General features: G+C 33.3%; 3 long non-coding RNA genes across 3 annotated transcripts; all 3 read left to right on the top strand.

Annotated features, from left to right (window-relative positions):
• Positions 1-2,495: 2,495 nt before the first annotated feature.
• On the top strand, positions 2,496-3,010 carry LOC127149307 (uncharacterized). The gene is made up of 2 exons (XR_007820750.1): positions 2,496-2,656; positions 2,750-3,010. It is a non-coding gene; the product is annotated as an uncharacterized LOC127149307 (long non-coding RNA).
• A 6,104-nt stretch (positions 3,011-9,114) lies between these two features.
• Positions 9,115-9,629, top strand: LOC127149308 (uncharacterized). Its single transcript, XR_007820751.1, has 2 exons — positions 9,115-9,275; positions 9,369-9,629. It is a non-coding gene; the product is annotated as an uncharacterized LOC127149308 (long non-coding RNA).
• A 16,726-nt stretch (positions 9,630-26,355) lies between these two features.
• On the top strand, positions 26,356-26,827 carry LOC127149305 (uncharacterized). The gene is made up of 2 exons (XR_007820748.1): positions 26,356-26,516; positions 26,610-26,827. It is a non-coding gene; the product is annotated as an uncharacterized LOC127149305 (long non-coding RNA).
• Positions 26,828-27,860: the final 1,033 nt, after the last annotated feature.

Here is a 27,860-nt window from a genome sequence, read left to right as displayed (position 1 = left end):
GTTGTCTATAACATTTAGGTTCTCCTCGCCTAAGTCATACCAATCAAACCTTGGCCGCCTATCCATGCTCAAAATGCCTAGCTTTCTTTGTCTTAAAGGTTATTTGACCTTTCCTTAGCCATAGCCTCCACATCATTTGGCCGCCTTTATACCACATCCTTGGAGGTTTTTCTCAACACTTTGGCTGCCCAACATATCCTCTAAACGCATAGCACTCCATCTTGACACTTGGCCATTTTTCAACTTTTCCCTTCTTGGCTTAATACCCAAACCTCAATGCTTAACCTTAAAATAACTTTTCCAAGAAATCCTTCTTTCTTTTACCTATTAATCTCACTTTCTCTTTCTTTAACTAATCCTTAGCAAGTTCAAAAGGTTCTTAAAAAATTTGGGGTTTTACGATGAGTTTTCAAAACATACTTTTTTTTTAATCCTTCAGTTTTCTTAAAATAGGTTTAAAATGTCCTACAAGTACTTTTTTTTTTAAAATATAATAATTATATGATATTTAAAGTTATAAAAAATTAAGTTTTAGAAATTAAATGATTTTTATAAATTATTATTCTTCTAATTTTAAATGTCATATAATTATTTAAAATTCTAAAAGTATAAAGTTATTTGAGTAACTTTTTAAATCTATTTTTGAAAACTCAAATACTAAAAAGATACATTTTGAGAACTCGAAAACCAAATGTTTTTATAGTTATAAAACTGTAAACAATCAAGGTACATTTTTAAAACTCAAAAACCAAACATACATATTCTTCAAAGTGAGGATTAAAAAGATACTTTTCCTTAGTTATTTTTTTCTGAACTTAGATGTGAGGAGTTTTGCAAAAATTTGTTGAAGCCAAATTGTAGACAATATTCCAAAAAAGCAGAATTGTTGCATCTTGTCAAATATTGAAACGAGGTAGATCCAAGCCTAGTGTGCTTTATCCATTCAAGTTTTAGTTTTCTTGTCTCATTTTAGTTTGTATATAAAAATGAAAAATATTTAAGTGGTTTAAAAATTGTGTTTTATGTTGAGGGTATAATTGTAATTATGCCTCAATGACAGTTTTGCAAATATTCACATCTTCTTCTTTTAGATTATTAAAATAAAAGAAAAGAAGAAGATTGAGATGAGGAGCAGGTCCATCAAAACACGGTAGAGAAAGGAGTTTTTCATGCACACACCATAAGAGTGAGAGATTGAACTCAAGAGAGGTTGACGACGATGGGCTTCAGTGTTCTATAGGTCGGCGTTCACGGTGTTTTTCGGTAAGAGAGAAATTTGCAGCATTTTTTGACGTTTGGGTCTTGTTTTTTGGATAGAGAAGGCGAGCTTCGACGGGCTGTTGCGTGGTGGTTTTCCGTCGGGTTAAAGTTGTTTTTTTGAATAGTTCCAGCGACATTCTTCTAGTGTGTTCGTCGATAGTCTTGACTGTGGTTTAGTGATGGGTTTAGTAGTGGGTTCTTATTGGGTTTGTAGTAGCTTATTTGACACGTGGGTCTTCGATCAAAGGAGGTAAGTTTAAGTTGTTTCGGGTCTCGATATCAGAGACAACATCCGGCACATGGTTCTCTCAGTTTCTTGTGTTTGATCAACGATAAAAGTTGGGCTCGACGGTAATATTACAAATTACATATTACTTTGTTGATATCTATAATTTTATCTTGATTGATATTGCTCTTAATAAAATCTCTCTAAGTTGGTTCTCAAAGTGGATGTAGACTAAATTGGTTGAACTACTATATATTTTTGTGTTTTTTATTCTTTTATCGCTTACTTTGTGGTTATTTGGCTATTGCATTCTAGTTAATTCGATATTGTGTTCTCTGAGTTAGTGTAGAAATTCGTAACAGTTTGCTTGTTATGTATTTCATTCTTCATAGTTAAATCTCCAGCAGCTTATGCCATGTAATTTTCGTTTATTTTACAATAATAAATTAGTTTCAATTTTAAGTTCATAATTCCCTACACCGCAATTTCTTTTTTAACACCCATTTTGTTTTATAGACGAACGCATTTTGTGTATAGTTGAGAATGTAAATTGGGTCTACTCTTCATATTCGATGGTATAAGCTTAAAAATATAGGTAAATATACTTATCTTTTTCTAACGGATTTCTTGCACTAAGAAGCAGTTTCCTTTAACTTTAGGACATGGCTATGTTTAGATTGTTTCCTGTAATTAAGACGAAAAAAATGGTTAATTCTTGTCTTTTCCAAATTTATTCTATGTGTTCTTTTTCAAAGTTTTGATGAAGTTTTGTACATAATGGAATTTAGTACATACTCTGTGTTGTTTTTTGAACTTTTCTAATTTTATCTCATGCATAATATATCTTTTTTATTTAATTTTATTTAAAATTAGTACCTTCGATGTCAATCCTTCGTTATTTTGAATTTTGCCTTTAATAGAAGTATTAGTTTTCATACACTAAATTTAACCGATGTTTTTTACTTTTTTTTAAGCGGCTTGTCTAACGAGAAGTTTTAGGAAAAGGCGCTTTAAATACACCCCTTTACATTTTCTAGAACATATGCATCATAATCAAAAATTTCTCATCAAAGCCTAAGGATCCATATCTTCTAAGAGATATGGCAACCCAAAAGCTTGCTACGATGTCATTTGTTGTTTTGGTGATATTCACATGCATTGTATCAACAAGTATGCTCTTTTAACTCATAAGTCCTCTAATTCTATAAAACTACTTTTGCTAGAACAATATTTTAAACAATGTTATTTTTGGTAATATGACAGCGAAAGGAGACGTTTTGAACGTGCATTGTGTCCGACCATGCTCTGATACTTATGACGATGAGTCATGTTATAATGATTGCATCCGAGAGAACCTTGGTGCTGGGTTTTGTTACCCAAAGCTACCTAGCACCGATAAAGATTGTTGTTGCAATGTTTGACCAAGAAAAGAGAAATATTTGTTTTTTCTTAATATAAGATTGTGTAACATTTTATTGAAATATTTAAAGAAAATTTAATATTTTACAAGATCTCTTTCGTTCATTTGACCATCCTAACTTGTTTTTTCTTACGCAATCAATTATTGTTCCATCGACTAACCGATTGAATTAGAAGATGAAATAAATAGTAGGTAGTTTCAACTCAAAACATTTGTTAGAAATCATAGGCCTCAAGATTTCTAAGAATTGAATGTTGACTTGGCTCGTGTGGGTTTTTTTTCATTAAAAAGTTTTTCAAAATGTAGATCTTTCCTCACTATTGGTTGTAATAAAAATGTAACACCAAAAAACTTAAGGTAATTTTATTACTTAATTATCTTGAATAATTTATGATTAGATTATGGAAAACTTACATAAACATAACAAAACTGTAAACTATTTACTGCCTGTATAACAAGTCCATTGAGGCATATTATTTTTTCAAAATTCCTTATTTACCCTTAATCTTTTATAACAATCTTTCAAATATGATTTTCTTCGTTTCCGAGTTTTTCACGATCTTTGTTTTCGAGTTATTCATCTCGCCTTTTATATATCTTTCATCTTGATCATTCTTTTCGTTTTTGGTAATTTTCGACAACATCGCTCTCATATCCATCATCTTCGATAACATTGTTTCTCTTCTTGTCATCTTGGAAAATCAAGATTGTGTATATTGCTCTGTTAATATCGTCTCAGTTATTTTAGTTTTGGCGAGTATTGTAAATATTTTTTTTCTTTGAACTATTTAGTTGATTATAAAATTTCGTTCAGAATTATATATTTCGACGTGAAGATAGAATGTTTAGAATATGTAGGTATTACTGTAAGACATCCTGTATTTGGTTATGAAGATCTGTTAAGACTTTGATTACTGTTTACATTGATTTAAGAATTTATATATCAGTATGAATGTCGTTTTTGTTTTTTTGTAAGAATTTAAAGTTTTTCTTTTTGTTTTGAACTTTTAAGAATCACTGTAAGAATTGTGTATTTCATTATGAAGATCGATAGTTTGAAGTTCTTCAAGATAATTTTCATCGAATTACTTGATTGTTTACCTCTATCAACATCACCGTTTAACAATATATAGACGATCGTTTTTCTATATGAACACGATCGATCAACATCTCTAAATTATCGTGTATCAAATTCAATACGATTTTTTAAACGATCAACGTCTTTAAACGATTGTGTATCAAATTCGATATGATGGTCTAAACGATTAGTATCTTTAAACGATAGTGTATCAAATTGAATACGATGGTTTAAATGATTAGTGTCTTTAAACGATCGTCTATAACTTATTCTATACGATGATTTAATTTATTATATACGATCGTTTATTGGTGTTAAACGATCGTTCAGTATTTATTAACATCTTTGCACGATCGTTTAGTATTTTCTAATTACATCTAAATAATTAATTATATTTTCTTCTTTTCCAGATTAGAATGTCTATTCCTATTGTTGTTTTTTATGGAGGTCAATGGAATGGTTGCAGTATCCGAAAAGGTTCTTAAAAAATTTGGGATTTTCAATGAATTTTCAAAACGTACTTTTTTAGTCCTTCAGTTTTCTTAAAATAGGTTTTAAATGTCCTAGAAGTATTTTTTTTATTTTTTAAAAATAATTATATGATATTTAAAGTGATAAAAAATAAAGTTTTAGAAATAAAATGATTTTTTATAAATTATTATTCTTCTAATTTTAAATGTCATATAATTATTTAAAATTCTAAAAGTATAAAGTTATTTGAGTAACCTTTTAAACCTATTTTTGAAAGCTCAAAGACTAAAAAGACTTGAAAACCAATTTTTTTATAGTTATCAAATTGTAATCTATCATGGTACATTTTTAAAACTCAAAAAACGAAACATACATATTCTTCAAAGTGAGGATTAAAAACATACTTTTCCTTAATTATCTTTTTTGAACTTAGATGTGAGGAGTTTTGCAAAAATTGAAGCCAAATTGTAGACAATATTCCAAAAAAGCAAATTGCTGTATCTTGTCAAATATTGAAACGAGGTAGATCCCAACCTAGTGTGCTTTATCCATTCAAGTTTTAGTTTCCTCGTCTCATTTTAGTTTTTACAGAAAAATGACAAATATTTAAGTGGTTTAAAAATTGTGTTTTATGTTGACGGTATAATTGTAATTATGTCTCAATGACATTTTTTTGCAAATATTCACATCTTCTTCTTTTAGGTTATTAAAAGAAAAGAAAAGAAGAAGATTGAGATGAGGGGCAACTGCATGAAAACACAGTAGAGAGAGAAATTCTTCTTGTACACGCCATAAGAGAGACAGATTGAACTCGAGAGAGGTTATTGGCGACGGGCTTCGACATTCTACAGGTCGGCGTTCATGGCATATTTCGACAAGAGAGAAATCTGCAGCATTTTCGAACGATTGGGTCTTGTTTTTTCAAGATGAGACGATGAGCTTCGATGGGCTGTTGCGTGGTGGTTTTCTGTTGGGTTAAAGGTAGTTTTTAAGAACAGTTTCAGTGACATTCTTCTGATGCGTTCGTCGATAGTCTTGACTGTGGTTTAGTAGTGGTTCTTATTGGGTTTGTAGTAACTTGTTTGACACGTGGTTCTCTCAGTTTCTTGGTGTTTGGTTGACGATAAAGTCGGGTTCAATGACAATATTACATATTACATATTACTTTGTTGATATCTTTAATTTGTATCTTGATTGATATTGCTCTTAATAAAATCCCTTCAAGCTAGTTCTGAAAGTGGATGTAGACCGAATTACTCGAACCACTATATATCTTTGTGTCGTTTATTATTTTATCGCTTAGTTTATGGTTGTCTAGCTATTGCGTTTTGGTTGACTTGGTATTGTGTTCTCTGATTTAATGTAGAAATTTATAACAAGTGGTATCAGAGCTCTATTCGATCCAAAGAAAATTTGGGTTTTGTGTAGTAGTCTGCAGTTGGCATATCGCTGGTTTAATCACTTTTGTAAAGATGGCTTCGACGTGGTTTGAGGTGTCTAAGTTTATTAGGAAGGGTGACTTTGTTGTTTGGAGGAAAAAGATTAGAACTCTTTTAGTTCAACAAAAAGTAGCTAAAATCTTAGATGAAGAGAGCCTTCAAGAAAATATTACAGAAAGTGAAAACAGGGATATGGATGAAATGACCTATTCAACAATCCTTCTGTATCTATTAGATGAAGTGCTTAGGCTAGTGGATCAGGCTAATACTACAAGGGAGTTGTGGAAGAAGCAAGAAAGTCGTTACTTGACAAAGTTCTTGCCAAATAAATTATATCTAAAGGAGAAATTCTTTTGATATAAGAAGGACCAAAGTAAATGCTTAGAAGAGAACCTAGATGAATTTCAGATGATTATAGTTGATCTCAATAACATTGGTGAGAAGATGTCAGATGAGAATCAAAAAGCGATTCTTTTAAATTCATTACCAAAAATATATCGAGAGGTTAAGGTAGCTATTAAATATGGTCGAGATTCATTAATCATGAATATAATATTGGATGCCTTAAAGGTAAGAAATCTTGAAATTAAGAAAGAACGCAAGGATGGAGAGTTACTCATGGCTAGAGGAAGAAGTGTAAAACGTGCTGGAAAGGCAAATAGAAGAGTTATAGGATGAATTCAAAGGGGGAAACTAGAAAGTGTTTCCTTTGTCATAAAGAAGGACACTTTAAGAAACATTGCCCTTTGAATAAGAGCAAGTAAGCATCAAGTAGCAAGTCTGTCGCTAAGACTAGTGAAGCGAATGTTACTGATAGGTATGATTCAGCAGAGGTTTTGATGGTGTCTCACAAGGATATATAGGATGCTTGGATCATGGATTCAAGGTGCACGTATCACATGACTCCTAATCGGGATTTTCTGATTAACTTTAAAAAAATGATAGGAAAAAAGTCTTATTGGGTGATAATGGTAGCCGTGATGTAAAGGAAACTGGTTTAGTTCAAATTGCAATACATGACGAGATGATCAGAATGCTTACTAATGTAAGCTATGTTCCAAAACTCAAACGTAATCTAATATCTCTTGGTGAATTAGGTAGATTAGATTATACCATAAAATCAGAAAATGGAGTTGTGAAAGTTACCAAGGGTTCTTTGGTTAAACTGAAGGAACCTTGAGGAATGGTCTGTATGTGTTTGAAGGTACTACAATTTCAGACAGTTGATCATGTTGTGATAGAGGTGAACCATCATGCAAAGGTTCAGATGTATCTAGTGATCAGTCACCACTAGTTTCATAAACAGAGGCTACAATAATCTGAATTTGATGGTGTATGATCTCAACAGGAGAGGACTTTGATTGATGAAAGAGTTTGCAGTGACAGTATTGCATCTGATTCGAAGAAACAATGGAAGGATGCTATAGAAGTAGAGTTGTTCATTTTGTGAAAGAATCAGACATGGTCATTGGTTCCAAAAGCCTTTTATTTGGAAACTCATTCAACCAAAGTGGTTCAAGCTAGGAAGTGATAGTAAGCCTAGGTATAAGACTAGGTTGGTAGCCAAGGTTTTTCCAACTCATAGGTTTAAATATCGGTCAGATAAGCTGAAGGTTAATTTTGGATGATATGGTGATTGGAAGAATCAGTTTGGTGTCTTAAATAGTTTGTCATGAGGGAGATTTGTAGAAAAATGACAAATATTTAAGTGGTTTAAAAATTGGGTTTTATGTTGTGGGAATAATTGTAAATATACCTCAATGGCATTTTTGTAAATATTCACATCTTTTTCTTCTAGGTTATTTAAAGAAAAGAAAGAAAAAGACTGAGATGAGGGGCAGTCGCATGCAAACACAGTAGAGAGAGAGAGAAATTTTTCTTGCACAGACCATAAGAGAGGTTGATGGCGACGGGCTCCTGCGTTCTACAGGTCAGCATTCACAGCCTTTTCTAGGAAGAGAGAAAGCTGCAGAATTTTTTGGACGTTTAGGTCTTGTTTTTTTTGGTATAGACTGCGAGCTTTGACGGGTTGTTGCGTGGTGGTTTTCTGTCGGGTTAGAGTCAGTTTTTTTCAACGGTTTCAGCGACGTTCTTCTGGTGTGTTCGCAGGTAGTCTTGACTGTGGTTTAGTGTTGCTTTTTGCCGCGGTTTCGAGCTGTAAGAGGTGGGTTTAGCCATGGGTTCTTATTGGATTTGTAGTAGCTTGTTCGACACGTGGGTCTCCGATCAAAGGAGGCGGTTTCTAGTGGTTTTTGGTCTCGGTATCAGAGGCAACATCAGGCACATGATTCTCTCAATTTCTTCGTGTTTGGTCAACTGTAAAGTTGGATTCGACGATAATATTATAGATTACATATTACTTTGTTGATATCTATAATTTTATCTTGATTGATATTGCTCTTAATAAAATCTCTCTAAGTTGGTTCTCAAAGTGGATGTAGACTAAATTGGTTGAACTACTATATATTTTTGTGTTTTTTATTCTTTTATCGCTTACTTTGTGGTTATTTGGCTATTGCATTCTAGTTAATTCGATATTGTGTTCTCTGAGTTAGCGTAGAAATTCGTAACAGTTTGCTTTTTATGTATTTCATTCTTCATAGTTAAATCTCCAGCAGCTTATACCATGTAATTTTCGTTTATTTTACAATAATAAATTAGTTTCAATTTTAAGTTCATAATTCCCTACACCGCAATTTCTTTTTTAACACCCATTTTGTTTTATAGACGAACGCATTTTGTGTATAGTTGAGAATGTAAATTGGGTCTACTCTTCATATTCGATGGTATAAGCTTAAAAATATAGGTAAATATACTTATCTTTTTCTAACGGATTTCTTGCACTAAGAAGCAGTTTCCTTTAACTTTAGGACATGGCTATGTTTAGATTGTTTCCTGTAATTAAGACGAAAAAAATGGTTAATTCTTGTCTTTTCCAAATTTATTCTATGTGTTCTTTTTCAAAGTTTTGATGAAGTTTTGTACATAATGGAATTTAGTACATACTCTGTGTTGTTTTTTGAACTTTTCTAATTTTATCTCATGCATAATATATCTTTTTTATTTAATTTTATTTAAAATTAGTACCTTCGATGTCAATCCTTCGTTATTTTGAATTTTGCCTTTAATAGAAGTATTAGTTTTCATACACTAAATTTAACCGATGTTTTTTACTTTTTTTTAAGCGGCTTGTCTAACGAGAAGTTTTAGGAAAAGGCGCTTTAAATACACCCCTTTACATTTTCTAGAACATATGCATCATAATCAAAAATTTCTCATCAAAGCCTAAGGATCCATATCTTCTAAGAGATATGGCAACCCAAAAGCTTGCTACGATGTCATTTGTTGTTTTGGTGATATTCACATGCATTGTATCAACAAGTATGCTCTTTTAACTCATAAGTCCTCTAATTCTATAAAACTACTTTTGCTAGAACAATATTTTAAACAATGTTATTTTTGGTAATATGACAGCGAAAGGAGACGTTTTGAACGTGCATTGTGTCCGACCATGCTCTGATACTTATGACGATGAGTCATGTTATAATGATTGCATCCGAGAGAACCTTGGTGCTGGGTTTTGTTACCCAAAGCTACCTAGCACCGATAAAGATTGTTGTTGCAATGTTTGACCAAGAAAAGAGAAATATTTGTTTTTTCTTAATATAAGATTGTGTAACATTTTATTGAAATATTTAAAGAAAATTTAATATTTTACAAGATCTCTTTCGTTCATTTGACCATCCTAACTTGTTTTTTCTTACGCAATCAATTATTGTTCCATCGACTAACCGATTGAATTAGAAGATGAAATAAATAGTAGGTAGTTTCAACTCAAAACATTTGTTAGAAATCATAGGCCTCAAGATTTCTAAGAATTGAATGTTGACTTGGCTCGTGTGGGTTTTTTTTTCATTAAAAAGTTTTTCAAAATGTAGATCTTTCCTCACTATTGGTTGTAATAAAAATGTAACACCAAAAAACTTAAGGTAATTTTATTACTTAATTATCTTGAATAATTTATGATTAGATTATGGAAAACTTACATAAACATAACAAAAACTGTAAACTATTTACTGCCCGTATAACAAGTCCATTGAGGCATATTATTTTTTCAAAATTCCTTATTTACCCTTAATCTTTTATAACAATCTTTCAAATATGATTTTCTTCGTTTCCGAGTTTTTCACGATCTTCGTTTCCGAGTTATTCATCTCGTCTTTTATATATCTTTCATCTTGATCATTCTTTTCCTTTTTGGTAATTTTCGACAACATTCGCTCTCATATCGATCATCTTCGATAACATTGTTTCTCTTCTTGTCATCTTGGACAATCTAGATTGTGTATATTGCTCTGTTAATATCGTCTCAGTTATTTTAGTTTTGGCGAGTATTGTAAATATTTTTTTTCTTTGAACTATTTAGTTGATTATAAAATTTCGTTCAGAATTATATATTTCGACGTGAAGATAGAATGTTTAGAATATGTAGGTATTACTATAAGACATCCTGTATATTGTTATGAAGATCGTTGAAGATGTTGATTACTGTTTACGTTGATTTAAGAATTTATATTTTAGTATGAATGTCGTTTTTGTTTTTTTTAAGAATTTAAAGTTTTTATTTTCGTTTTGAACTTTTAAGAATCACAGTAAGAATTGTGTATTTCATTATGAAGATCGATAGTTTGAAGTTCTTCAAGATAATTTTCATCGAATTACTTGATTGTTTACCTCTATCAACATCACCGTTTAACAATATATAGACGATCCTTTTTCTATATGAACACGATCGATCAACATCTCTAAATTATCGTGTATCAAATTCAATACGATTGTTTAAACGATCAACGTCTTTAAACGATTGTGTATCAAATTCGATATGATGGTCTAAACGATTAGTATCTTTAAACGATAGTGTATCAAATTGAATACGATGGTTTAAATGATTAGTGTCTTTAAACGATCGTCTATAACTTATTCTATACGATGATTTAATTTATTATATACGATCGTTTATTGGTGTTAAACGATCGTTCAGTATTTATTAACATCTTTGCACGATCGTTTAGTATTTTCTAATTACATCTAAATACTTAATTATATTTTCTTCTTTTCCAGATTAGAATGTCTATTCCTATTGTTTTTTTTTATGGAGGTCAATGGAATGGTTGCAGTATCCGAAATTTTGGTAGATATGCGAGTCAACTTTAATTCCTTGGTTGCTTTGACATGTGAACAACTTGAATTGGATGAATCAGTAGAATTATCTGTTTTACTTGATTTTGGAAAAAGTAATGTTCAAACTGTGGTGCCAATAAAGGACAATGATGTTGCTTGGTATTTAACTTTGCTAAAGATGCAACTAGTAGACATACATTAGTTGCCCATGTAAATGTTAATTGTTTGGGAATGTCTTATTCATCTAGTAGTGTACGAGAGAATGTTGATATGTCACTGAATATAGGTTTTTCTTCTTCTGTTTCAAATGATGAAGTTATAAGAGACATCTCTTATTATTCTGATTTGAAGGAAAAAACTTTATTTGAAAGTAAACATGTGTTTTCAAAGTGTTTTTGCATAATAGCAGTGAAGAACAACTTTCAATTTAAGACTATAGTATCAAATTTTAGGTCTCTTGAATTTAGATATCTGCAAGAAGGTTGCAAATGATATGTAAGAGCATCTCGTTATAAGAAGTGTGATTTGTGGATGCCACGAAAATACACTTTTGACCATGATTGTTCATTGAGTACTGCCCAAATTTCTCACATACAAGCTTCTTCAACAGTAATTGACAATTGTTTGATAGATGATTTTAGATTCATGTCTACTGATCGTTCCATTCCTAAAGAGATTATCATAAGGCTCAAACAAATCTTGGAGTTAATATAAGTTACCAGAAAGTTTGGAGGGCAAAAGAACATATGATAAAGATATTACATGGCAACACAGTTGAATCATTTGTCTTGATTCCAAGATTCTTTGATAAATTGGTTGAATCTAACCCAGGTATTATCAGTTTTGTATGTCAAATTTAAATTGATTTGCAAATAGATGTGGATAGACTAATATCATAGTCTATCTAAATAGACCAATATTGACATCTTCATATTCTTTATGTTCTTTTCTGTTTGTGTTGATAGAAATGTATCTTTAATTATTATAGGTACATGCACTGCTTTAGAAATTGATGATAGTGGTTATTTCAAGTTTTGCTTTATGGCTTTTGGTGCATTAATTGAGGGATGGAAATATTGTAGACCTATTATTTCTGTTGATGGGACATTTTTGAAGTGTAACTTTGGTGGCATTCTATTAACAACCTCATCAAAAGATGGTAACAAATCAAATCTTCCCTCTTGCTTTTGCCATTGTAGATTCTAAAAATGATGTATCATGGACATGGTTTTTTAAGAAGATATGAGCTAGTTTTTCAGAGCGGGCTAATTTAGTCATTGTTTCTGATAGGCATCTTAGCATCCCCAAAGACGTTTTAAGAGTGTTTCCTGATGTTGAGTATTGTGTGTGCACAAAACATTTTTTAAGTAACTTGAAACTCCATTTTAAGGATCCACTAATTGATAAGTATTTCTTTAGCTGTGCTTATGTCTACACTATTGAAGAATTTGAGTACCACATGAGATGCATGGAGTCTGTTTGTTCAAATATTAGAGATTATCTTAGTAGTGTTGCTTTTGAGAAGTGGTCTCGGGCATATTCATGTAGACGAAGGTATAGAATGATGACATCAAATTGTGCATAAAGTGTAATTCCAGTGTTTAAAGTTCTTAGAGAATTATTTGTGGCTACAATGCTTTGTTCAATTAGGGATGTATTGCAAAAGTGGTTTTATGAATGAAGTAAAGCTACTTCTACAATGAAGAGTCATTTGACTTCTTGGGCTGAGAATGTTCTGTGTTTAGAACATGAAAAGTCGAGAAGATTATTGGTACGATTTTTTTTTCAGACAATTAGAGATAGATTGATATCTTTGTCTATCAAATAGATAAAGATATCAATTTATCTGTTCCTGTCTCAGATAGGCACTGATAGATTGATATCTATATATATGTGATGTATATGGAGATTGAAATCTATTCTTCTTATTTTATTAATTGTCCTTATTTGTGTTATGTATAAGTTGATCCAATAAGTACAACTGAATACCAAGTAACGGATGGAAATCAATAGTTTATTGTGAAGTTAAACGTGGTATGTTGTAGTTGTCGAGTATGGGATGTCGAAGAGATTCCTTGTGCACATGCTCTTGCTGTTCTACGAATACTTAATTTAGATACCTATCCTTATCTATATGAATTTTATTATAGAGAAACACTATCAGCAACATACAATGGTTGTATTCAACTTCTTGGATCTCATTTTGATTAGAGAGTTGTAGATTCTGTCATGAAAATATTACCTCTTGTCTTTAAACAGCAAGCTGGAAGACCAAGAAAACAAAGAATTCCATCTGTTGGCGAATTTAGTAGTTCAACTAGATGTTCTAATTGTAATCGTAAAGGACATAATAGTAGGACTTATAAGCAAGGCAAGGTTTGAACAATTAATGAAAATGTGTACTCTCTCTCTTTCATTATTATGTATACACGTTTGATATTAAATTTGATGGAGAGTTGATATCGTTTAGACATTAGATATATAAACGGTCGCTTAATATTGTTTATGTGTATTAAGAAGATCGTCTAGACTTTACTAAATGATCGCTTAAAGATATATGCACGATCTTTTACATTAGTGTGATACATATAAACGATCGCTTAATATTCTTCACATGTACGTTTAGGAAATCGCTTAATGTTGTTTATGTGTATTAAGAAGATTGTTTAGACTTTACTAAACGATCGCTTAAAGATATATGCACGATCTTTTACATTAGTGTGATACATATAAACGATCGCTAAATATTCTTCACATGTAAGTTTAGGAAATCGCTTAATATTGTTTATGTGTATTAAGAAGATTGTTTAGACTTTACTAAATGATCGCTTAAATATATATGCACGATCTTTTACATTAGTGTGATACATATAAATGATCGCTTAATATTCTTCACATGTACATTTAGGAAATCGGTTAATATTCTTTAGATATTAGTGTGGTTTATATAAATGATCACTTAATATTTTTATGTGTATTAAGAAGATCGTTTAGACTTTACTAAACGATTGCTTAAAGATATATGCACGATGTCTATTTCTCTACACGAATGTTTTTATATCTTTATACAATTGTTTTGTGATATCTATCTGTAACGACCCAACTTTCCGGACTAAGCTGAGGTCACTACCAAATACCAAAACTCGACCATTCAACATAAAATTTAAAACGGACCAGTTACGATTCATTAAAAACATTAGAAACATTACAAAAAGACAGTTTCGGGCCCTATTTTAAATAAATCATAAAAGTCTCAAATAAAAACTCAAGTCATCAGTTCAAAATCACAAGTCAAATATTCTGACAAAATACATAGCGGAAGCGATAAGAAACCAGACGCGTCCATATGGCCTTCACGTGTCCTTCCTGCCTCTCGTCGGTCTGCCCCTCGCTGTGCCCTTACCTGAAAAGTTAAGGAAGAGAAAAGGGTGAGTATAAACATACCCAGTAAGGGACCCACTACTGGGCCCGTTAGGGGACAACAGTTAACTTCCTATTCGGGGGTACCCTACATAACAGTCTAGTGGTTCCGTAGAACGCACATATCAGTCTAGTGCTCCCGAAGGATGCACGTATCAGTCTAGTGCTCCCGAAAGATGCACCTATCAGTCTAGTGCTCCCGAAGGATGCCCACATCAGTCTAGTGCTCCCGAAGGATGCACATATCAGTCTAGTGCTCCCGAAGGATGCACATATCAGTCTAGTGCTCCCGAAGGACGCACACATCAGTCTAGTGCTCCCGAAGGATGCACATATCCGTAAGGCACACTACCCCATAGATGAAGCTAACCATTACCCCTCAGTCCATACTAAACCGTCTACATCAGTCACATCCCAACGGCATTCATAATACAGTTCCGCCATAGGTTTTGTCAGTCAGATAGTATAGGTTTAAACAACTCTACCCTCAGTTGCTATACGCATCACCAATTCGCTCACCATTAGGGAAAACCCTAGAACCCCATCAACTAACCAACCAAAACCGGACTCACTGTCCTTCCCCGTCCAAACTCCATGATCGACATCCAGCCCAATGATTACTACATACTGAACCGTAACTTCAAGGTCCATCAACATAAAATCCCAATCTACAGATAGCAGTCACAGTACCTTTACACCAGGCAAAATATAATAACAGTGCTTAACAGTCAACACACATACAATTATTCAGTACAATCACTAACGTGTAATCCCCTGCGGATTACTACGTTTTTCGGCCTCGATCCGAGGTCCAGTAGTAGGAAAAACCCTTACCTGATACTCGGCTATGCCCCTCGATCGAATCCACGCTCAACAGCTCAACCTAAAACGAAAACACGAAGGTTTTAGTTGATGACTTTAGTAGAAGTCGTTTTAGAAGGTCCGAAGCACATCCGTTGACTTACCCGAGGAAAGAAGGCAGCTATCTCCAACCAAGCCTGCCGCAGAACCCGAGAGCTTAAACGTCAATTCTTTACTACCTTTAAGGGGTGAAAGATAGGGTCAAAGCTTATTCCAATAATCAACTCGAATCGGATATGGCAACGTTAGGGAATTCATTAAAACAAATCCTTACCGAAGACTCACCGTGACCCGAAGTGGAGGAAGGAAGGCTTAGGTGGCTCGGCTCGGCTCGGCTTGGCCTCGGCTCACGGCTCGGCTCACTCTCGGCTCGGCTCGGCTTGGCCTCGGCTCACAGCTCGGCTCAACTCAGCTCGGCTCGGCTTAGCCTCGGCTCAGCTCGGCTCGGCTCGGCTCGGCTTAACTCGGCTTGGTTCTCGGCTCGGCTCGGCTTGGTTCTCGGCTCGGCTCGACTCAGCTCGGCTTGGCTTGGTTCTCGGCTCGGCTCGGCTCGCGGCTCAGCTCGCCCGGCTCATTCGGCTCGGCTCACTCGGCTCGACTCACGCGGCTCACTCGGCTCGCGACTGGGATTGTTGGCGGCTTGGCTAGCTCGGCTCCACACAGCCGGTTTGGAGCCGGTTTAATTTCCACACTACCCGGCGGCGGCACACACGGCGGCGATGGCAGAATGGCTTGCCCTTACGTCGATGCTGGTATGACGACAGCCGACGCCGCACCACCGAGGCAGAGACGGCCGATGGCTGGCCGTACACGCGGAACCCAGAAGAAGAATGGTCGGGGACGGCTGTCGCTGTGGCTTCCCGTCGGTGAGGCGCGGATGGAGAAAAATGGGTGGTCGTCGAAGGCGTACGGATGGCGTCTGTGTTCGTCGGGTGAAGAAGCCGAAGAGAAGAAGAAGAAGAAGAAAGAGGCCGCCGGAAAAATGAAGAAGAAAATTTGAGGGGGTGAGCGGCGGCGCACGGAAGAAAACGAAATGGATGGGGGCTCGCGCGCGGTAGGGTTTCCCTTCTCCCTTTTTTTTTTATAAAATATATATATATATATATATATATATATTAAATTAAGAATTTAATAATAATAATAACATTTTAAAATAATAATAATAATAAATAAAATATTATTAAATGTATATATATATATTAACTTTTAATAATTCTAATTAATAATAATAATAAATAAAATATTATATATATATATGTATTAACTTTTTTCTAATTAATTAATAATAATAATAAGATTAATAAAATAAATAAAAGATAATATTAATATTAATTTATATATATAAAGATTATAATAACAATAATAATAATAATATAGTTACTATTATATTATTATCATATAAATTTACAACTATAAACTTCCAGAATTTCAGAAATTAATCCAAAATTTAAAATTCCCTAAAAATTAAATAAGGCGGTAAAAGTTTACCTCGAAAATTTGGGGCGTTACACTATCTAAACGAATACAAACATTCAATCAAAAGTACAAGAACCAAATATACATTTATTTACAAAAGGTATTTATTTGCCCAAAGTTCCGGTACATATTGTTGTCTAATCAGTTTCATGTTTTCTACAGTTAGACAATCATGGTCAGCATTTGTTACAAGGCATTCAATAAATTTTGAAAAAAAATGCCACAATCTAATTAACACTCTTTTTATAATATTGTATTCGATCTGACTACTGGCCAAGGGCTATATTTGAAACTTTTTGAATGAAGATTCATCCCAATTGCAATTGCAAGTGAGGGGATGCATTGTGCAGACATTTCAAGAGCTTTATAAACAAGTTTTTTCTCAACATATTTTGGCATTGAGTCGAACACGTAGATCTTGCATTTCCTCATATCAGCTGCAATAACCAATCAGTGTTCTCTTATGTTGATGCATCCAATCACATAGTTGACATCTCCCCACTCTTCTGTTTCTTGGAAATCACCAAGAGCTGTATTAAAATAGTATTCCAAATCTAATTCTGTCCATATCTCTAAGTGTGCTGTTGTGTCTGTTCATTCAGCTTTCATTTTGTTTGGTGTCAGCACATGATTATCAAAAAGTCGTTGCTAAACTATGCAGTGTGGTTTATTGATTCCAGTCTTGAAGAACAAGTAAAAAAATTTAGTCAAAATATAATTATGCATTTTAACTTCTATAGAAAAATAAATTAAAGAATAACAACTTACTATAAATGCTGAATCTATTATTCTAAAAGTATACTTGCAAAGTTTCTTGATATGCAACATTTTTTTTTGCAAGTGTGACAATAGCAAATCCATAGTCTACAAGAAAAATTAAACGATCGTTTAGTGAATAGAAATGATACTTTAAGCGATCATTTAGCAAATACAAGTGATCGTTTACTTACTAAGTGATCGTGTGATATATATAAACGATCATTTATTGAACAGAAGCGATACTTTAAGTTATCATTTAGCAAATACAAGTGATCATTTACAACATTCTTTTCCTTACTAAGCGATCATTTAATAAATATAAACGATCGTTTGGTTAGATAAAGTATGTTGTACTCGATTTTGTAGTTTTATATATAAAATGAAATTTTGAAAGAGTACTTACGTCTCCTAGTATCCATGTGTTTTCTTCAAGTTTTTTGAAAAATTCTTTATTTCTGGTCGTGGACACTACTTTCCTTTCTTCATGAGTTGTTTTTCCGATCTTTTCTAAGATAAGTATGCCTTCCATAATTTTAGATCCACTTGCCACATGGGATCATATATATCTACATCTCTGATTTCGACATCTAGGACAGGTATTGTAGGTTCTGATATGATCTCAGTAGATGTTGTAGGTAGATTAACTTGTTGATCTTGATCATGTACCTTTTTATTTGCTATATTACGTAACTTCCTTCTCTTCATTGGTTTTTTTTGTTAATTTATTTTCTATAATGCACAATGTTGTTAACTAAGGAAAAACTAAAAAAGAATAATAATTGATGCAAAGTACTTCAGAGTTCTTTTATATACATACCAATATAGATTCTAAATCAATTGTAGAACTTTCTTTCTACGTTACTGGTTCATTTCTAACCAAAGTAACTTCTTCATCATTTTTTTGAATCTCAACCTGTTGTTTTGGTCTTTCCTGTAATGTACGATATTAGACAAGTAACAAACTATTAATTTAAAGGACTACACATTTTGTTATGTATACATATCAATTAAGATTCTATTTTTTTAGTTGAGGTAGATTGCTGCACATTTCCAATTGTTTGATCCTCAGTTACTTGTTCATTTTCTTTTTCTATCTTAACCAAAGTAACTACTTGATCATTTTTTTTGTATTTCTTACGATGCATAATATTAGATAAGAAACAAACTCTTAATTCAAAGGACTATATAGTTGTTGTGTATACATACCAGTTGACATTCTTCATTTACAATTGAAATTGATGGTGGCACCTCATAAATTTGTACAGTTTGATCCAATGGAACCATTACAAGTTGTTTGAAAGTACTACTTGATGATGGTATTATCTCACAAAGTGGAAGAGGTTGGCTCATAAGTGGAAAGGTAGTAATCATTTTTGGCAGATCTTTTTCTTTCTGACTTTGACCATTTATATTATCCGATAAATGTCTTATAGTCAATAGCAAGTCTACATCCTTGCCATCTATGCTAATATCACTACCTGATTCCTCTTGATGTTCCCTAAACAAAATGAGAAAGAAAATGAGAATAAGAAAAAATGCAGTTACTTATTTAGAATGTAAGCAATTTTCAACAATATAAAGCAGTAAACAATGAATGAAATGTTAACCTTTGGGTTTCCTCTTGATGTTCAGTATGTTGTTCTTCAACATATGGTTGATCATTGGTGATCATATCTTCTCTATTATGATGATCATCATTGTCATTCTGATGAGTATGATCATTCCCTTGATTTTGATTTTGATTTTAATAAACAAATAAAAACGAAAATATTTAAAAACGAATTGCTAAATGATCGTTTATATAAAAGTAAACGATGATGTATCATATCTAAACGATTGTGTAACTTTGATAAACGATCGTTGAAATTTGATAGGCGATCAAATATTTTAGTTAAACGATCATTTATTTAAACAATGATAAACGAAATACTTTCTAAAAACAAAGATTACCTGGACCAATCTCTCCAACATCTGCTTCATTTCAGACAGCTCCAATGACTGCTTTCTAATTGTGTCATCCATCCTAGAGACTGTAGAAGTCAGTGTGGATAAATCCTTATGAACTTCTTTTATTTCATTCTTCAGTTTTTTGTAAGATTTCAGATGACTTTGTTGTTCTTTGTCATTGGACTTCTTTAATCTGCAACGTTTCTTGTTGGTGATTGGATGCATTCCAGACTGGTTAGCCACCGTTTGACTTTGTTTCCTTTGTTATGACTTGTTTCCTTTGTGGTGACAGTTGTGGAGATGAGTCTGATTGCTCCAATGGTTGATTGTTCATTGCATCATCAGGAGTATTGGTATTACTGTTGTTAATATCTGGAATGGATTCATCGTTCTCCATTTCCATGTTATCATCCCACCGAATTCGACTCCCCATGAAAGCTTTCTCTTGGGTTGATAGCTTCAGTTTAGGTTTAACAACAGTCTGCAATGATATAATCAAAGAATTGTTAATATAAACGATCGTTTATAAAATAATATGATAAACTACATATGGTATTCAATATAAACGATATTTCATTAACCTAAACGACCATGGAATTGTATTAAACAATTGTGGAATTGTATTAAATGATCACTGACAAGTTTTACTTACACTTTTGTTGTCGAATATGTTCTTCTGCAACATTTTGTAAGATGGAGCTTGTGTACAATTCCATCTTAATATCCTAGGGATTAATTCCTTATTGTTTTTTGTGGCTAAGTGCTCACTTGCAGTTGAGAGTACTTCATAAGTCCACACCTAAAACATTTAAACAAATATGTTAAACTTTGATGTTTAGTTTGTATTTAATTGAAGTGTATAAACAAATAAAAATCACCTGAAAAGCATGCACGTAGCCTTTGATGTTGTAGTATGTCACTGCTTTGAAACTTTTTGTCTTCTTTAACTTGTATGCTTCTTTTTTCCCTTGTAGACTTGTCTTTAAACTGTTGAGCAGATGAATATAGAAGAAAGTTGACCAATTAAAGTTCTTAAAAACTTCTTCATCATCAACTCTTCCTAAAATTTCCATATCAAACTAGTCCAAATGGCATGCTAGCATTCAGTGGCAGGGCGAAGGGGATTGGCATGTGTGCATGGCCTGTACAGACCTTGTTGCGTGCTAACCTCACAATGAGGTTTCATGTTAATTTTGGTCGAGTGCCTTGCGCGCTTCATGGTCGTGTGCCTTGTATGCGTTGTCATACTCATGCTAACTTTTACGCCCATGGCCATGCGTGTAAGTTGGACACGTTCTTATCGTCGAATGACCTCCATAACTTTCTTGCACGTGTATGTCCAACCCTTCCATGCGGTAATGCTTGGCCACTCAACCCTTGGCTGAAATCTGTGAAATTTTCAAAATTGGACAATCAATTTTCAACACCTATAACTTTTGATCCAAACCTCAAAATGGGAAACTTTCTTTTACAAACTTTCTTAGAATTGCCTTAACTTTCTCATCTCAAAATGTTAAGATTAAAACTTCAAAGGATGCATTCTAAGGACTCTTAGAAGCGTACTATACTGAGTTTCTATAGAAAAATGACCTTCCTCCCCTTCCTTTGCTTCTGCATAATCCTCCTTGCCTCCAATCTGACCAGAAGTCCTAGTCTAGAAATTAGAACTAATTATAAATTTTTAGAAGTAATTTGAAGTAAATGACACAAGTGGATTTGTGAGCAACCCTCTGTCTAATTTATCCTACTTATAGTGATCCTTGCATGATACTTGATTGACACCTCAAACTTTCCTTAATCCACCTCCTGCTTGCAACAAAATGCATAAAATATGATGAAAACACCTGGAATTCCACCAAACCAACTTGCCTTAGTTGACCACCTTGCTTACTTAAATGCCTCGCTAGCCTCTATGGTCGCAAGCCTTTCTCGCGTGCAGCATTCCTCGTCTAGCCGCCTAGCCACCTATTCTCTATGCTTACTCATATCTTAGGGTATCATCTCGCCTAGCACATAATCAATCTCCTTGCATAGCCCACATCAAGACTCACTAACCTATCAAGACAAGTCTTCTCACTTAGATTCATGTTGGTCGTCTATAACATTTAGGTTCTCCCTGCCTAAGTCATACCAATCAAACCTTGGCCGCCTTTTCATGCTCAAAACGCATAGCTTCTTATGATTTAAAGGTTATTTGACCTTTCCTTAGCCATACCCTCCACATCATTTGGCCGCTTTTATACCTCATCCTTGGAGGTTTTTCTCAACACTTTGGCCGCCCAACTTAACCTCTAAACGCGTAGCACTCCATCTTGACACATGGCCATTTTCCAACTTTTCCCTTCTTGGCTTAATACCCAAAACTCAATGCTTAACCTTAAATTAACTTTTCCAAGAAATTCTCCTTTCTTTTACCTGTTAATCTCATTTTCTCTTTCCTTAACTAATCCTTAGCAAGTTTAAAAGGTTCTTAAAAAATTTGGGGTTTTACAATGAGTTTTCAAAACGTACTTTTTTAGTCCTTCAGTTTTCTTAAAATAGGTTTAAAATGTCCTAGAAGTACTTTTTTATTTTTTAAAAATAATTATATGATATTTAAAGTTATAAAAAATTAAGTTTTAGAAATAAAATGATTTTAGGAAATTATTATTCTTCTAATTTTAAATGTCATATAATTATTTAAAATTCTAAAAGTATAAAGTTATTTGAGTAACCTTTTAAACCTATTTTTGAAAACTCAAGGACTAAAAAGATACATTTTAAGAACTTGAAAACCAATTTTTTTTATAGTTATAAAATTGTAATCTATCTAGGTACATTTTTAAAACTTAAAAGACAAAACATACATATTCTTTGAAGTGAGAATTAAAAACATACTTTTCCTTAATTATCTTTTTTGAACTTAGATGTGAGAGAGAAATTCTTCTTGTACATGCCATAAGAGAGAGAGATTGAACTCGAGAGAGGTTATTGGCGACGGGCTTCGGTGTTCTACAGGTCGGCGTTCATGGCATATTTCGACAAGAGAGTAATCTACAGCATTTTTGAAAGATTAGGTCTTGCTTTTTCAAGATGAGACGATGAGCTTTGACGGACTGTTGCGTGGTGTTTTTCCGTCGGGTTAAAGGTAGTTTTTTCGAACAGTTTTAGCGACATTCTTCTAGTGCGTTCGTCGATAGTCTTGACTGTGGTTTAGTACTGGTTCTTATTGGGTTTGTAGTAGCTTGTTTGACACGTAGTTCTCTCAGTTTCTTGGTGTTTGGTTGACGATAAAGTCGGGTTGAATGATAATATTACATATTACATATTACTTTGTTGATATCTTTAATTTGTATCTTGATTGATATTGCTCTTAATAAAATCCCTTCAAGCTAGTTCTGAAAGTGGATGTAGACCGAATTACTCGAACCACTATATATCTTTGTGTCGTTTATTATTTTATCGCTTAGTTTGTGGTTGTCTAGCTATTGCGTTTTGGTTGACTTGGTATTATGTTCTTTGATTTAGTGTAGAAATTTATAACAAGTGGTATCAGAGCTCTATTCGATCCAAAGAAAATTTGGGTTTTGTGTAGTAGTCTGCAGTTGGCATATCGTTGGTTTAATCACTTTTGTAAAGATGGCTTCGACGTGGTTTTAGGTGTCTAAGTTTATTAGGAAGGGTGACTTTGCTATTTGGAGGAAAAAGATTAGAACTCTTTTAGTTCAACAAAAAGTAGCTAAAATCTTAGATGAAGAGAGCCTTCAAGAAAATATTACAGAAAGTGAAAACAGGGATATGGATGAAATGACCTATTCAACAATCCTTCTGTATCTATTAGATGAAGTGCTTAGGCTAGTGGATCAGGCTAATACTACAAGGGAGTTGTGGAAGAAGCAAGAAAGTCGTTACTTGACAAAGTTCTTGCCAAATAAATTATATCTAAAGGAGAAATTCTTTGGATATAAGGACCAAAATAAATGCTCAGAAGAGAACCTAGATTAATTTCAGAAGATTATAGTTGATCTCAATAACATTGGTGAGAAGATGTCGGATGAGAATCAAGCAGCGATTCTTTTAAATTCATTACCAAAAATATATCGAGAGGTTAAGGCAACTATTAAATATGGTCGAGATTCATTAATCATGAATATAATATTGGATGCCTTAAAGGCAAGAAATCTCGAAATTAAGAAAGAACGCAAGGATGGAGAGTTACTCATGGCTAGAGGAAGAAGTATAAAAAGTGCTGGAAAGGCAAAGAGAAGAGTTATAGGATGAATTCAAAGGGGAAAACTAGAAAGTGTTTCCTTTGTCATAAAGAAGGACACTTTAAGAAACATTGCCCTTTGAATAAGAGCAAGTAAGCATCAAGTAGCAAGTCTGCCGCTAAGACTAGTGAAGCGAATGTTACTAATAGGTATGATTTAGGGTATGATTCAGCAGAGGTTTTGATGGTATCTCATAGGGATATATAGGATGCTTGGATCATGGATTCAAGGTGCACGTATCACATGACTCCTAATCGGAATTTTCTGATTAACTTTAAAAAGATGATAGAAAAAAGTCTTATTGGGTGATAATGGTAGCCGTAATGTAAAGGAAACTGGTTTAGTTCAAATTGCAATACATGACGAGATGATCAGAATGCTTACTAATGTAAGCTATGTTCCAAAACTCAAACGTAATCTAATATCTCTTGGTGAATTAGAGAGATTAAATTATACCATAAAATCTGAAAATGGAGTTGTGAAAGTTACCAAGGGTTCTTTGGTTAAACTGAAGGGAACCTTGAGGAATGGTCTGTATGTGTTGGAAGGTACTACAATTTCAGACAGTTGATCATGTTGTGATAGGGGTCGACCATCATGCAAAGGTTTAGATGTATCTAGTGATCAGTCACCACTACTTTCATAAACAGAGGCTACACAACAATTTGAATTTGATGGCGTATGATCTCAACAGGAGAGGACTTTGATTGATGAAAGAGTTTGCAGTGACAGTATTGCATCTGATTCGAAGAAACAATAGAAGGATGCTATAGAAGTAGAGTTGTTCATTTTGTGAAAGAATCAGACATGGTCATTGGTTCCAAAAGCGTTTTATTCAGAAACTCATTCAACCAAAGTGGTTCAAGCTAGGAAGTGATAGTAAGCCTAGGTATAAGACTAGGTTGGTAGCCAAGGTTTTTTCAACTCATAGGTTTAAATATCGGTCAGATAAGCTGAAGGTTAATTTTGGATGATATGGTGATTGGAAGAATCAGTTTGGTGTCTTAAATAGTTTGTCATGAGGGAGATTTGTAGAAAAATGACAAATATTTAAGTGGTTTAAAAATTGGGTTTTATGTTGTGGGAATAATTGTAGATATACTTCAATGGCATTTTTGTAAATATTCACATCTTTTTCTTCTAGGTTATTAAAAGAAAAGAAAGAAAAAGACTGAGATGAGGGGCAGTCGCATGCAAACACAGTAGAGAGAGAGAGAAATTTTTTCTTGCACAGACCATAAGAGAGGTTGATGGCGACGGGCTCCTGCGTTCTACAGGTCAGCATTCACGGCGTTTTCTAGGAAGAGAGAAAGCTGCATAATTTTTTGGACGTTTAGGTCTTGTTTTTTTTGGTATAGACTGCGAGCTTTGACGGGTTGTTGCGTGGTGGTTTTCTGTCGGGTTAGAGGCAGTTTTTTTCAACAGTTTCAGCGACGTTCTTCTGGTGTGTTCGTAGGTAGTCTTGACTGTGGTTTAGTGTTGCTTTTTGCCGCGGTTTCGAGCTGTAAGAGGTGGGTTTAGCCATGGGTTCTTATTGGATTTGTAGTAGCTTGTTCGACACGTGGGTCTCCGATCAAAGGAGGCAGTTTCTAGTGGTTTTTGGTCTCGGTATCAGAGGCAACATCAGGCACATGATTCTCTCAATTTCTTCGTGTTTGGTCAACTGTAAAGTTGGATTCGACGATAATATTATAGATTACATATTACTTTGTTGATATCTATAATTTTATCTTGATTGATATTGCTCTTAATAAAATCTCTCTAAGTTGGTTCTCAAAGTGGATGTAGACTAAATTGGTTGAACTACTATATATTTTTGTGTTTTTTATTCTTTTATCGCTTACTTTGTGGTTATTTGGCTATTGCATTCTAGTTAATTCGATATTGTGTTCTCTGAGTTAGTGTAGAAATTCGTAACAGTTTGCTTGTTATGTATTTCATTCTTCATAGTTAAATCTCCAGCAGCTTATGCCATGTAATTTTCGTTTATTTTACAATAATAAATTAGTTTCAATTTTAAGTTCATAATTCCCTACACCGCAATTTCTTTTTTAACACCCATTTTGTTTTATAGACGAACGCATTTTGTGTATAGTTGAGAATGTAAATTGGGTCTACTCTTCATATTCGATGGTATAAGCTTAAAAATATAGGTAAATATACTTATCTTTTTCTAACGGATTTCTTGCACTAAGAAGCAGTTTCCTTTAACTTTAGGACATGGCTATGTTTAGATTGTTTCCTGTAATTAAGACGAAAAAAATGGTTAATTCTTGTCTTTTCCAAATTTATTCTATGTGTTCTTTTTCAAAGTTTTGATGAAGTTTTGTACATAATGGAATTTAGTACATACTCTGTGTTGTTTTTTGAACTTTTCTAATTTTATCTCATGCATAATATATCTTTTTTATTTAATTTTATTTAAAATTAGTACCTTCGATGTCAATCCTTCGTTATTTTGAATTTTGCCTTTAATAGAAGTATTAGTTTTCATACACTAAATTTAACCGATGTTTTTTACTTTTTTTTAAGCGGCTTGTCTAACGAGAAGTTTTAGGAAAAGGCGCTTTAAATACACCCCTTTACATTTTCTAGAACATATGCATCATAATCAAAAATTTCTCATCAAAGCCTAAGGATCCATATCTTCTAAGAGATATGGCAACCCAAAAGCTTGCTACGATGTCATTTGTTGTTTTGGTGATATTCACATGCATTGTATCAACAAGTATGCTCTTTTAACTCATTAGTCCTCTAATTCTATAAAACTACTTTTGCTAGAACAATATTTTAAACAATGTTATTTTTGGTAATATGACAGCGAAAGGAGACGTTTTGAACGTGCATTGTGTCCGACCATGCTCTGATACTTATGACGATGAGTCATGTTATAATGATTGCATCCGAGAGAACCTTGGTGCTGGGTTTTGTTACCCAAAGCTACCTAGCACCGATAAAGATTGTTGTTGCAATGTTTGACCAAGAAAAGAGAAATATTTGTTGTTTCTTAATATAAGATTGTGTAACATTTTATTGAAATATTTAAAGAAAATTTAATATTTTACAAGATCTCTTTCGTTCATTTGACCATCCTAACTTGTTTTTTCTTACACAATCAATTATTGTTCCATCGACTAATCGATTGAATTAGAAGATGAAATAAATAGTAGGCAGTTTCAACTCAAAACATTTAAGAATGCGGAATACGTCGTAGCAAAAGAACGTTTTCTTTTCTAAATAATTTTAGAAATAAACACGGGCTCGTATTGAGTTTTAAATTTTAAATCAAACAAGTAAAGCAAAGATATTTATGACACGAAATTATTTTTAGATTTATATGTATGTAGAGCTTACCATAATTTTTTACTTTATAACTTTGGTAGATCCAAAAATACATTGTTGGAAATCATCAGCCTCAATTACATCTAAATACTTAATTATATTTTCTTCTTTCCAGATTAGAATATCTATTCCTATTGTTTTTTTTATGGAGGTCAATAGAATAGTTGCAGTATCCGAAATTTTGGTAGATATGCGAGTCAACTTTAATTCTTTGGTTGCTTTGACATGTGAACAACTTGAATTGGATGAATCATATTGAATTTTAAATTTTAAATCAAACAAGCAAAGCAAAGATATTTATGACACGAAATTATTTTTGGATTCATATGTATGTAGAGCTTACCATAATTTTCTACTCTATAACTTTGGTAGATCCAAAAATACATTGTTGGAAATCATCAGCCTCAAGATTTCTAAGAATTGAATGTTGACTTGGCTCGTGTGGGTTTTTTTTTCATTAAAAAGTTTTTCAAAATGCAGATCTTTCCTCACCATTGGTTGTAATAAAAATGTAACACCAGAAAACTTAAGGTAAGTTTATTACTTAATTATCTTGAATAATTTATGATTAGATTATGAAAAACTCACCTTCGGAGTCTCTCGATCCTTGCAATCTCCTCTTAACTCGAGTGGGGCCACTAATAGTGTTGACCCGCTATTCTCTAGATTTAGAACCGAATTGTGGGACCCGTTCAATGAAGGTAATAAAGAGAGATGGATGGAAATTGAA

Source organism: Cucumis melo, chromosome 5, assembly GCF_025177605.1.
Source record: "Cucumis melo cultivar AY chromosome 5, USDA_Cmelo_AY_1.0, whole genome shotgun sequence".
Classification (NCBI taxonomy): Eukaryota; Viridiplantae; Streptophyta; class Magnoliopsida; order Cucurbitales; family Cucurbitaceae; genus Cucumis; species Cucumis melo.
This window is presented reverse-complemented; position numbering and strand designations above follow the sequence as displayed.